The sequence below is a fragment of the Erpetoichthys calabaricus genome, chromosome 12, assembly GCF_900747795.2.
Source record: "Erpetoichthys calabaricus chromosome 12, fErpCal1.3, whole genome shotgun sequence".
NCBI lineage: Eukaryota > Metazoa > Chordata > Cladistia > Polypteriformes > Polypteridae > Erpetoichthys > Erpetoichthys calabaricus.
Window position 1 is genome coordinate 6,884,273 of NC_041405.2, and position 12,444 is coordinate 6,896,716.

The following is a 12,444-nucleotide window of genomic DNA, read 5'->3' on the forward strand; positions in this document are numbered from 1 at the left end:
GTTAAGTTCCTGTGTGCTGCTGATTGGCTCAGCGACGGAGTGCTGCATTAACCAGGAAGTCTCATTCAGCATTAACGTGCTCCTGCTACTGCATTCAGGGGATTATCACCTTCATCGTCATCATTTTTACTGCGCAGCATATTCATCACCATCATCACGTCATATATAGCTACGTGTACTTCGCTATACAGTAAGTGTAAACTTATCTACTGATTTCATATTGCTTAGCAGTTGTCCCTGTTATTAATAGAGTAAAGGGTGGGTTGTAAACAATACAGGGAGGGTTTAAAAACGTCCAAATACACGTTAAATAATTAAATAAATATGATGTTCCTACTTCGCGGAAATTCAGTTATCGTGGTCAGCCTTGGAACCTATCTCCCGCGATAAGTGAGGGATTACTGTATTCCCATTTTGTTGCTTTACAGCCTTAAATGAAAACACACAAACTAATATTTTTCCCAGCTTTACTTACTCAATGCAATCTCTAACATCCAAGTGAAAGATATCACAGCTACAGTTCAGAAGAATTAAAAAAAAAAAAATGACCTACTGAGATTAAAGGACCCCCCCCCCTAAACTCAATCAGGTGTCACTGCCCACCATTCCCATTACGGTTACTGGCTTCCTTCCACCAGTGATCAATTGTCATAAGTGTGATTAGTGAAGCTGTTCCTGGTCCATTCATTCCCTTCCATGGCAGTGCCACTGACAGCACACAAGTGACTATGGGTGGCAGGCCACTTTCAAAAGATCTCAGGGATAGAGTTGTGGACAGACATAAGGCAGGAGATGGAGACCAAAAACATCTCAAAGGCTTTATCAATCCCAAGGAGCTCAGTAAAGTCCATCATAAAGAAGTGTTTGCTGCTACTAAGACCCTCCCTGGATCCTCCAAACTGGATGGAAGAGCAAAGAGGAAAATGGTAAGAGAGGCCAATGGCCACCCTGAAGGAGTTACAGGATTTTATGGCACAGAGTGGTCATTAATGGTGTGCAAGCGCTCCACCATTGTGGCTTGTTCAGGAGGGTCGCACTTCTCAAGAAAGGCCACATAAAGGCTTGTTTGAGCTTTGCTAGAATGCATCTTGAAGATTCTGATGCCAAGTAGAAAAAGGTCTTATGGTCAGATGAGCCCAAAATCAAACTATTTGGCCTCGATACCAAACGGTACACCAATGCAGCTCGCCATCCACAACACACCATACCTACAGTAAAGCATGGAGGGGGCAACATCCTGTTGTGGGGGGCCTGGGGCTCTCGTTAGGGTAGAAGGAAAAATGGATGGGGCAAAATACCATCATGTTCTGGAGGAAAACCTGCTACCCTCTGCCAGAAAGTTGAAGATGGGCAGAATGTTCACCTTTCAACACGACAATGACCCGAAACACACAGCAATATGGACCACCCGGTGGCTGAAGGAAAAAAAAAGGGAATGTCCTGGTGTGGCCAATCAGAGCCCAGACCTAAATCACACTGTGGAAAGATCTGAAGATAGCAGACCACCAACGCTCACCATCCAATGTGACCGAACTTAAACTGTAAAGAAGAGTGGGGAGCAAATATTACCCAATCTAGATGTGCAAAGCTGATAGAGAAGAATCAACAGACTCAAGACTGTCATTAAAGCAAAAGGGGGGTCAACAAAATGACACTGACATTGGGGGGCTGATCCTTTATTAATCTCAGTAGGTCTTGTTTTTGATTTTTTTATAATTTTTCTGAACTGTATCTGTGATATCTTTCACATTGAATAAGTAAAGCTGGGAAGAAATATTGGTTTGTGTGTGTGTGTTCATTTAAGGCTGTAAAGCAAAAAAAATGGGAATATTTCAAAGTGGGGGGGGGGATTCTTTTCTATACCCCCTGTAAGATGTCTCACCTGAAGGTGTTTCAGTGCTGTATGTGTCCTAATGTCTGTATAAGCACAGAGAACTCCATTTTTGATGTTACTCTCGCTTGAAGAAGAGGCCTGAGTTGCCTTCGAAAGCTTGCATATTGTAATCTTTCTAGTTAGCCAGTAATTTGTGTCATTTTGCGTAACTTCTCACTAGTTTGGCACATTAATTCTCATTCTGAAGTGAAGCATGTTTTCTATCTATCTATCTATCTATCTATCTATCTATCTATCTATCTATCTATCTATCTATCTATCTATCTATCTATCTATCTATCTATCTATCTATCTATCTATCTATCTATCTATCTATCTTTTAGATAAACTCTAGCTGGCTCTTACGTTGTATAATGGAGGTAAAGGTTACCGGAGTCCCAGTGTGATGAGAAACCTTAAAACTTAACCAAATACGTCCATTTTTTGAGGGCAGCGCCACATCTTGAGATTACACGCATATTGCCAAACAGTGTATCCGTGTTGATTTACAGTGCATCCGGAAAGTATTCCCAGCGCACCACTTTTTCCACATTTTGTTATGTGACAGCCTTATTCCAAAATGGATTAAATTCATTTTTTTCCTCAGAATTCTACACACAACACCCCATAATTACAACGTGAAAAAAAGTTTACTTGAGGTTTTTGCAAACCATGGGAGTCCCCATGGACTGTGAGGTTTGCTGATGACATTGTGATCTGTAGTGAGAGTAGGGAGCAGGTTGAGGAGACCCTGGAGAGGTGGAGATATGAGAGGAGAGGAATGAAGGTCAGTAGGAACACCAAGACAGAATACAAGTCCTCACAGGTGGCGCGGTGGTAGTGCTGCTGCTTTGCAGTAAGGAGACTGTGGAAGATTGTGGGTTTGCTTCCCGGTTCCTCCCTGTGTGGATAGCGCTTTGAGTACTGAGAAAAGCGCTATCTAAATGTAATGAATTATTATTATTATTACATGTGTGTGAATGAGAGGGAGGTCAGTGGAATGGTGAGGATGCAGAGAGTAGAGATGATGAAGGTGGATGAGTTTAAATACTTGGGATCAACAGTACAGAGTAATGGGGATTGTGGAAGAGAAGTGAAGAAAGAGAGTGCAGGCAGGGTGGAATGGGTGGAGAAGAGTGTCAGGAGTGATTTGTGACAGACGGGTATCAGCAAGAGTGAAAGGGAAGGTCTACAGCAGGGGTGGGCAAAGTCATTCCTGGAGGGCCGCAGTGGCTGCAGGTTTTTGTTCCAACCCAGTTGCTTAATTAGAAAACAATCCTTGCCAATAATTACATTTCATGGCTTGTTAGTGCTTTAACTCTGCTATGTCAAGTCATTCTCGTATCTTAGATTTTTTTTTTTCCATTCTAAGGATATCATCCAAATACTTTGAAGTGTAAAACGGATGGGTAATTCTCAATCCTTCACTTTTTTCACTTCTCTTTCCTTCCAAGTATTTAATTAAACCAAATAGTGCACGATAAATACACACAGGTGTAAAGGGTAACAAGCAGAATGGATAACTGCTGGTTTCTTTTGTCATTTGCATCTTATTGTTAGGGCGGCACGGTGGCACAGTGGGTAGTGCTGCTGCCTCGCAGTTGAGAGACCTGGGGACCTGGGTTCGCTTCCCGGGTCCTCCCTGCGTGGAGTTTGCATGTTCTCCCAGTGTCTGCGTGGGTTTCCTCCCACAGTCCAAAGACATGCAGGTTAGGTGGACTGGTGATTCTAAATTGTCCCTACTGCGTGTGCTTGGTGTGTGGGTGTGTTTGTGTGTGTCCTGCGGTGGGTTGGCACCCTGCCCGGGATTGTTTCCTGCCTTGTGCCCTGTATTGGCTGGGATTGGCTCCAGCAGACCCCCGTGACCCTGTGTTCGGATTCAGCGGGTTGGGAAATGGATGGATGGATCTTATTGTTAATAAGGAGCAATTAAAAACCAAGAATGCAGCTGTTTAAGACTTAAATAAGCAATAAGGGTTCATAATCTTAACGAGGGAGATAACTAAAATGAAGCAGAAGTGTTTCTAGAGCAATACGTGCTTCTTATTAAGCAATTGGGTTGGAACAAAAACCTGCAGCCACTGCGGCCCTCCAGGAATGAATTTGCCCACCCCTGGTCTACAGGATGGTAGTGAGACCAGCTATGTTATATGGGTTGGAGACGGTGGCACAGGAGACAGAGCTGGAGGTGGCAGAGTTAAAGATGTTAAGATTTGCATTGGGTGTGACGAGGATGGACAGGATTAGAAATGAGGACATTAGAGGGTCACCTCAGGTTGGGAGACAAAGTCAGAGAGGCGAGATTGCATTGGTTTGGACATTTGCAGAGGAGAGAGAAGGGTGCTAAGGATAGAGCTGCCAGGCAAGAGGAGAAGAGGAAGGCCTAAGAGAAAGTTTATGGATGTGATGAGAGAGGACATGCAGGTCATGGGTGTGACAGAGCAAGATGACGAGGACAGGAAGATATGGAAGAAGATGATCCGCTGTGGCAACCCCTAACGGGAGCAGCCGAAAGAAGAAGAAGAATCTATTCATGTAGGTACAATAATAAAAAAAATAATCCATCCATCTTCTTAACCTTCTTTTCCAGGGCAGGATTGTGGGAAGCAGCTGGAGCCTCTCCCAGCCAGTATCGGGCACAAGGCAGGAACAACACCTGGATTAGGGCCGGATTTTCCTATAGGCTAACTAGGCTTCAGCCTAGGGCCTCAAGATCAAGAGGGGCCTACATTCAAATTGTTAGCAAAATTAAAATTATACTATTCTAAAAACAGTGAACACTAAAACACTGAACCGAAAATAAGGAGAAATTCTACGCATATGACTAATAAACAAACATAAAAATGTATTGGTTAAGATCAACGCGTATTACATATTTTATTATCTCTCATGTAATTTACAAACTTAAAAATGGAAGGTGAAAGGGCCTCATAAGTGGAATAGCCTAGGGCCTCTTTTCATATAAATCCGGCCCTGACCTGGATAATAATAATAATGTTTTAATAATAATAGCTATGATAATAATATCATTATAATTGTCCTCAGTATCTTTCAGCCTTTAATCAATTCATGTAGGTATAATAATAATAATCCATCCCTCTATCTATCTTCCTAACCAGCTTGTCCAGGGCAGGATCGTGAGGGCGGCGGGAGCCTCTCCCAGCGCGTATCGGGCACAAGGCCGGAGTAACGCCTGGATGTGCCATTAGTGATGTATTTTTAGCCAATTTTTGGATGATGCGCGTGTGTAACGCGTTGACCTTTTTATGCCATTACATTGATGACAAAATGCACTGCACTCTGCTGGGGGGTAACAATGGCAACGCGATGAAGAAAGTTCACAAAATGGTAACACACTACAAAACCAAGATGGCATCGAGAAAAGACGTGGAGATTTTTTAACTTCTTTGAATTGGATGCAGTACGCTTTAAAATTCTTGAAACAAGAAATGGACATTCAAAACAGGCACTTAATAAGATCAGAAATAAATTTCCGTTCATCATGTAAACCCCTCGCGTGATGAACTTCAACCCCATATTAGCAATTGATATATAATGGAACGACTAACATAAATGTGTTACAGACTGTGCTGATTGACGTAAAGAAGTATGTTTTAACGTAATGGAAATGCATACAAGGGCCTCTAATCATGCTGGGTGTGCTGCTGCAGCGCAGTAGAAGGTGACCTCTGGCCAAGGCTTGCCAAGATGAAAGCGCAGCTTCTCATCAACGTCAGGGAATTGCCATATTGTCTAAACATATTATTAGCATGCATGGAGCCCTTGTGGGGAACATTATCAATATGAATTGGCAAAATGCATTTGGAGGGGGTGGATAGCAGCAGCCAGGGGTTCAAGAGAGAGGGTAAATAGAAGAGGGGATGGGTGGCAGCTCTGTCTGGCTCCTTTGGTAATATGACCTGGGGGAAGAGTACAGGGTTTTCAGTTTGTACCACTCATCAAAGTCCCCCGCTCCTCAAACTCCTTAGCATCAACCCGTTTCTACTAGTGCCCTCGTATTCCTTCATCTGCCCGCTTGTGATACATCAAGCTATGGCTGTATCATCAGAAGATTTCTGACATGATTCGCTATTGTATCTAAAGTCTGGGGTGTACACGCTAAACAGGAACGGCGCCAGTGCAGCTCCCCGTGAACATAATCCCACCTTAGACCCCCCCAACCCCCGGGGGTGCCATTACCAGTTCTAAAGATGCACAAACTGTGGTCTGTCGTTTAGGTAGTTCGTTATCCAGGACACTGTAGTGACATCGACCTGCACTGACGGGGGCTTCTCCATCAGAGGTATGGGCTCTATGGTGGTAGTGCTGCTGCTTTGCAGTAAGGGGACTGTGGAAGATTGTAGGTTCGCTTCCCGGTTCCTCCCTGTGTGGATAGCGCTTTGAGTACTGAGACAAGCGCTATATAAATGTAATGAATTATTATTATTATTATTATGGAGTTAAATACACTAAGCAAGTCCTAAGTATCCTCACCCTGCCGTCCTGTTCATCCCGAGGGGACTCGGCCCCATTCGGCAGAAAGATGGCAGCATCGACCACCCCTATGTGGTCCTGGTAAATGTTAAAAAAGTATTTCACGGGGGGGCACTTTCGTTTTCATATGACTGTATACGTGTGCCTCACCTAGATGTCCATGGGGGGGGCTCAATCCAGCCTTGTCGCATCCTAACACCGCTAACGTTGTGCGGGATGGCACATTTTAAAATGTATCAGTCAGTGTCACGCTGCGTTGCACCCGATTCTAATGCGGAAGGCACCAACATTTCTTAATGCAGAACTGGACGTCCTAAACGGGAGCCCTGGGTCCGTCCTTCCACATAGCCCCCTGTCAATAAGCAGAACTCCACCGAAATGTAGACATGAAAATCAGAATGGAATATTTGATATGTTCGTTTAGGGTGGCGCAGTGCTTAGTGCTGCCTCCCGGTCCTCCTCACGCAGTTTTCTCCTAAGGGGGAGTCACTTTATACCGGCTTGTTCACCACAATGCAGCAGTGGAGCAAGCGGTGGGTTGGAGTTCAACTGACCACAGCAAGCTGTTTCCAAAACCGCGGGCAACGTCTGACAGACCCCCTGCCGCCCGAACCGTTAAACCGTTTCCTGACACCCCGACACGTTGCAATGAAAACCTAACAATGAATCACTGAGCTGCGAGAGGTGACAAACTGAAGGCCTGACCACAGGTGCTGCTGTCATCATCCTCAAAATGACACGCCATGTTCCGGAAAGTGCGACCCTCTTTAATCGACCGCAGCGCAGAGCTGCGCGTCATTTTGTGAATTTCAAAGCAGCGACTGGGCAGCGCGGTGGACCGTCGGACTGGTAAGTGAGACGCTCGCTGAGCTCCTCTCGTTTTGACCCTTAGCTCCTGGTCATTGTCGCGCGATCGAACGGGGGAATCTCCTGAAGATTTGCATTGAAGCGGTCAAACCGGACAGAAACGCGTTCATTTGACCCTCAAAGTCAGACGAAGATTTTACCTTCAGTTCAGTCAGACGCGTGGCGATGTTGCAGACAGCTGCTGCAGAAAACGGATGGAGACCACAGCAAGATGTCTGAAACTGCAGCTGAATAAAGACGTGGCAGGATTTAAAGCACTGGCGCGAGGGTTAGAGAGATGAAGAATACAATCCGTGCGATTGATGGGAGTGTCCGAGTGCTGCGCTAATAGAGAGATAGATAGATAGATATGAAAGGCACTATATAATAGATAAATATGAAAGGCACTATATAATAGATAGATAAATAGTATAGTTGGCAGGATTAGATAGATAGATAGATAGATAGATAGATAGATAGATAGATAGATAGATAGATGATACTTTATTAATCCTATGGGGAAATTCCCATACTCCAGCAGCAGCATTCTGATAATAACAATATTAAATTAAAGAGTCCACCCCCGAGTGGAATTGAAGAGTCACATAATGTGATGGAGGAACGATCTCCTCAGTCTGTCAGTGGAGCAGGACGGTGACAGCAGTCTGTTGCTGAAGCTGCTCCTCTGTCTGGAGATGATCCTGTTTAGTGGATTCTCCATGATTGACAGGAGTCTGCTCAGCGCCCGTCGCTCTGCCACAGATGTCAAACCGTCCAGCTCTATGCCAACAATAGAGCCTGCCTTCCTCACCAGTTTGTCCAGGCGTGAGGCATCCCTCTTCTTTATGCTGCCTCCCCAGCACACCACCGTGTAGAAGAGGGCGCGCGCCACAACCATCTGATAGAACATCTGCAGCAGCTTATTACAGATGTTGAAGGACGCCAGCCTTCTAAGGAATGTTAATTCTAATTATTATATAGTCTAATTCTAATGACAGATTGAATGTTAACATCAACGTCATTTATTTGTATTTGTGGTCATCGTGATGCTGCCACACGACATCAGAACGATTTTCAACTGTCGTGCCCTCAGTGGGGCTGGCGTGTTCTCCCGTTGTTCATGCGAATTTTATTCGGTTAATTCTGCTTTTTTTTTTAATATAATATATATTTTCTGTTAGGCTGATGGGCACTTCTAGGCTGGCATTGTTTGCCACGCTGTGATTGACAGATGTCTTGTTCAGCGTGGTCTCTACTTCGTGCACAACCAACCTGCCAGCAGTAATCGAGCTATTTCAGTTTGTCTATAAATGTGGCAGGTGGGTGGCACATTGGCATGCGGTGCTCGGACTTGTGAAGTTTAGATGTTCTCTTGAATTTCCTCTGCAGCTCAAAGCCAGGCTGTAACGTTCAAATCTTGCCAGGAGTGGCACACCGTCAGGTGCCGCCTCATTCCACGGCTGGCACCATTAACCGTAGAGTACTGGACAGAGGGCTGGCTGGCAGCACTGGGCTGGCATGCAGATGTTCGACTCCAGTTCAAGGACTCCATACTGGGAAATCTTATTTGGCAAACCAAGTCGGATTCAGTAGTTAAATGTTGAGAGTGGGTGGGTGATATGAGGGGCCACGGCGATAAGGAGAACACACTTATTTTCAGAGGTGGGGGGGCCATCCTTTTTGGTGGGCTGCCTAATTTTTTTTTTCTACAAAGTTAAACCTGAAGTGTCCATTTAACTGTGCGCCTTGTGCCCATTGCTTTCATAGTAATAACTTGAACTCTGGACTGAGTAAAGATAAAGAATCAGCAGCCAAGAAGTGCCCAGCGGCTGCCAGTGCATGGCGTGTGAAAACCACAATGTGTTAAAAATGGCCTGATGGAGACTGTGACCAACTGTATTACAGCTGAAGTGTGTGTGGAGAAGGACTTGACTGTTGATTTAAATTGATGCTGCTTTGGAAGAGTGTTTGCTGAGAAAGGCGCTATACAGGGGCACAACTAGGATTGGGTATGTGCTGGTGACCGAAATAAATGAGGGTCTGCCTTGGGTGAAATTAAAAAAAAACAACAACAACAACAAAAACCTCCAATTAACACATGTCCACCGTTAATGAGAGCAGAATTACACTTAATAGAGTCCTGGTTGGGGGGGGGGCTGCAATGGAGAAGCAGGCTAGGAAGATGGATGGCATCGTGGGTATGAGAACCAGCAGGAACCGATGTCAGGTGGGCAGGAATATAATAATAAATCTCGACAAAACAACAAATATGCAGTCAAAGAGGGGGCTCCCCAAAGTCCAATAGACTCTGACACAATGGCCCACCTGTGCTGCTTATAGTCAGGCCTCCGCCGTTACAGTCTGGCCGGACTGAAATTCAGTGTGAGGGGGCTGAGAGGGTCCTTATTGTCACATCGGCAGCGAACTTGTGACATGCATGTGTTAAATAAGCTAGTGACTCCAAACCACTTTCTGGTTGCATGATGAGCGATGTACAGATACAAAAGGGGCTATTATAGGATAGATAGATAGATAGATAGATAGATAGATAGATAGATAGATAGATAGATAGATAGCGTAGTAGGCAGAATTAGATAGATAGATAGATAGATAGATAGATAGATAGATAGATAGATAGATAGCGTAGTAGGCAGAATTAGATAGATAGATAGATAGATAGATAGATAGATAGATAGATAGATAGATAGATAGATTTTGGTATAGTAGGCAGGATTAGATAGATATGGAAGGCACTATATAATAGATAGATATGAAAGGCACTATATAATAGATAGATAGATAGATACAGTAGGTGGGAAAGGTGCTACATAAAAGGTTTATAGGGTCATTATGGCCCACCTTACAGAATACAGTGAGATTCTGATTTGCTTGTGTGAAATGACAAACAGCACCTCACCACCCTCCAGAGCCTTGATTAGCGAGCAGACAGATGGATGTGCAAGGGACTATATAATAAATAGATACATAGATACATGTGAAAGACATTATAAAATAAATAGACAGATGTGAAAGGCACTATATAATAAATAGATACATAGATACATGTGAAAGACATTATAAAATAAATAGACAGATGTGAAAGGCACTATATCATAAATAGATACATAGATACATGTGAAAGACATTATATAATAAATAGACAGATGTGAAAGGCACTATATAATAAATACCATCCATCCATCCATTTTCCAACCCACTGAATTAGAACACAGGGTCACGGGGGTCTGCTGGAGCCAATCCCAGCCAACACAGGGCACAAGGCACGAACCAATCCCGGGCAGGGTGCCAACCCACCGCAGGACACACATAAACACAAAGATAGATGTGAAAGATACTATATAATAAATACATAGATAAATGTAAAAGGCATTATATAACAAATAGACAGATGTGAAAGGCACTATATAATAGATAGATGTGTAAGGGACTATATAATAAATACATACATAGATACATGTGCAAGACACTATATAATAAATAGATACATACATAAGTGTGAAAGGCATTATATAATAAGTAGATGTGAAAGGGACTACTGTATATAATAAATACATACATAGATACATGTGAAAGGCATTATATAACAAATAGACAGATGTGAAAGGCACTATATAATAGATAGATGGGTAGATGTGAAAGGTGTTATATAATAGATTTATTGGAATCATTTTTGCCCCATGTACAGAGTACAGTGAAATTATAACTTGCATGTGCTAATGAACATACAACATGCTGTCACTCACTGGCATTGTGATTAGTGATAGACAGACATGAAAGGCTCTGTATGATAACTAGACAGGAAGGTCATTATATTCTTGATAGATAAAGCACTGTACTCTGTATATAGGGAAAAAAATGTCCTTAAAAACCTATTATATAGCACCTTTCACACCTATCTATCTATCTATCTATCTATCTATCTATCTATCTATCTATCTATCTATCTATCTATCTATCTATCTATCTATCTATCTATCATATAGTGTCTGTCACGTGTATCTATATATCTGTTCTATAACACCTTTCACTTCTACCATCTACTCTCTATATATAAAATCCTAACGATTTTATGTGACGATTTTATGTGACGATTTTTGTCACTCTTTAAATCAGGCTTATTTTAAAACCTACATATATATGTTTGGTATCATTCTTTTCAGAATTTATCGATTTATCACTTTAATGTGATGGTGTTAGATTTTCAGATTCTTATTGAGTTTTTAAATTAAAAAACTAAAAAATATCAAGAAAGTTGTGGTTTTTATTTTTGATCGAGTACATTTTCTGTCACAGGAACAAACTATTAAACAGAACAGCAGTGTTTGTGTTTCTGTGATTTAGTTATTTGAAGGTCGACTGCGGTGTCCCAGTGTACACTTTGGTGATTTTTTCCTTTTATTTAAATGAGTCATTTTTTAAAAGTTTTTGTTTTATCTATAAGAATGTCAGTTAAAACGAGCAGATCGTTTATTTCGTCTCTTGTAAATACTCGTAGTGGACCTCAGTTTAACGGGAATACTCCAATTTCATGATTTTTACTCCATTAAATAATAATTAATTTTCTTTTATATATTTATAGAAGTTTGTGATTTTGACTCCAATAAATAATAATTTTTCTTTTGTACATTTACAGACCTTACTAATATTCTGGCTGCAAATGGGGGTTGGGGGCTGAAGGTGCCAGGGGGGGTTGCCCCCCTAGTATTATTCTAATTATTATTATATTCTGTTATATAGTGCCTCTCACATGTCACATGTATCTGATTATCTGTGTAATTTAGTAATAACAATAATAACTGAATGCTCGTCGTGTGAGTGAACCTTTGATATTCTGAGCCTTAGGAATCTGAACCCCTGTGCCGCATTGAAGACCCTGCAGCTTGTTTTCTAGAAGGTTCTTTCGTCTCCGCAGGCTCAGGTACACATGATGTCTGTGACTGATCTGAGGCCTTGACTCAGCAGATCTCTGTGGGTGGGTTCATTGTGTTTAGGACTGGGGTCTTCAGTTTGTTGGGTTGTCCTCTCGGTGTCCACCATGTTAGGTCCATCCAATGACATAATCAGATTTTCATTATTTTTTTTTGGGGGGGGGGTCTTGCTATGGGGGTAATAAGGTACATGAATCCTAATTTTCTTTGTGATCAGTCAGTTGGAGTCTGTCATACATTTCAGGCAGGGGGACAAAAATGTCCTCCCAGCCATACCTATGG

At 42.6% G+C, this 12,444-nt stretch overlaps 1 protein-coding gene across 1 annotated transcript in view; it reads left to right on the forward strand.

The window, feature by feature from the left end:
- Window positions 1-7,011: 7,011 nt before the first annotated feature.
- LOC114661798 (perforin-1-like) overlaps window positions 7,012-12,444 on the forward strand; it is a 30,975-nt gene continuing 25,542 nt past the window's right edge. The window contains exon 1 of the mRNA XM_028814999.2: window positions 7,012-7,216. The gene's annotated coding sequence lies outside the window, so the exon portion shown is untranslated. The remainder of the gene's footprint in view (window positions 7,217-12,444) is intronic.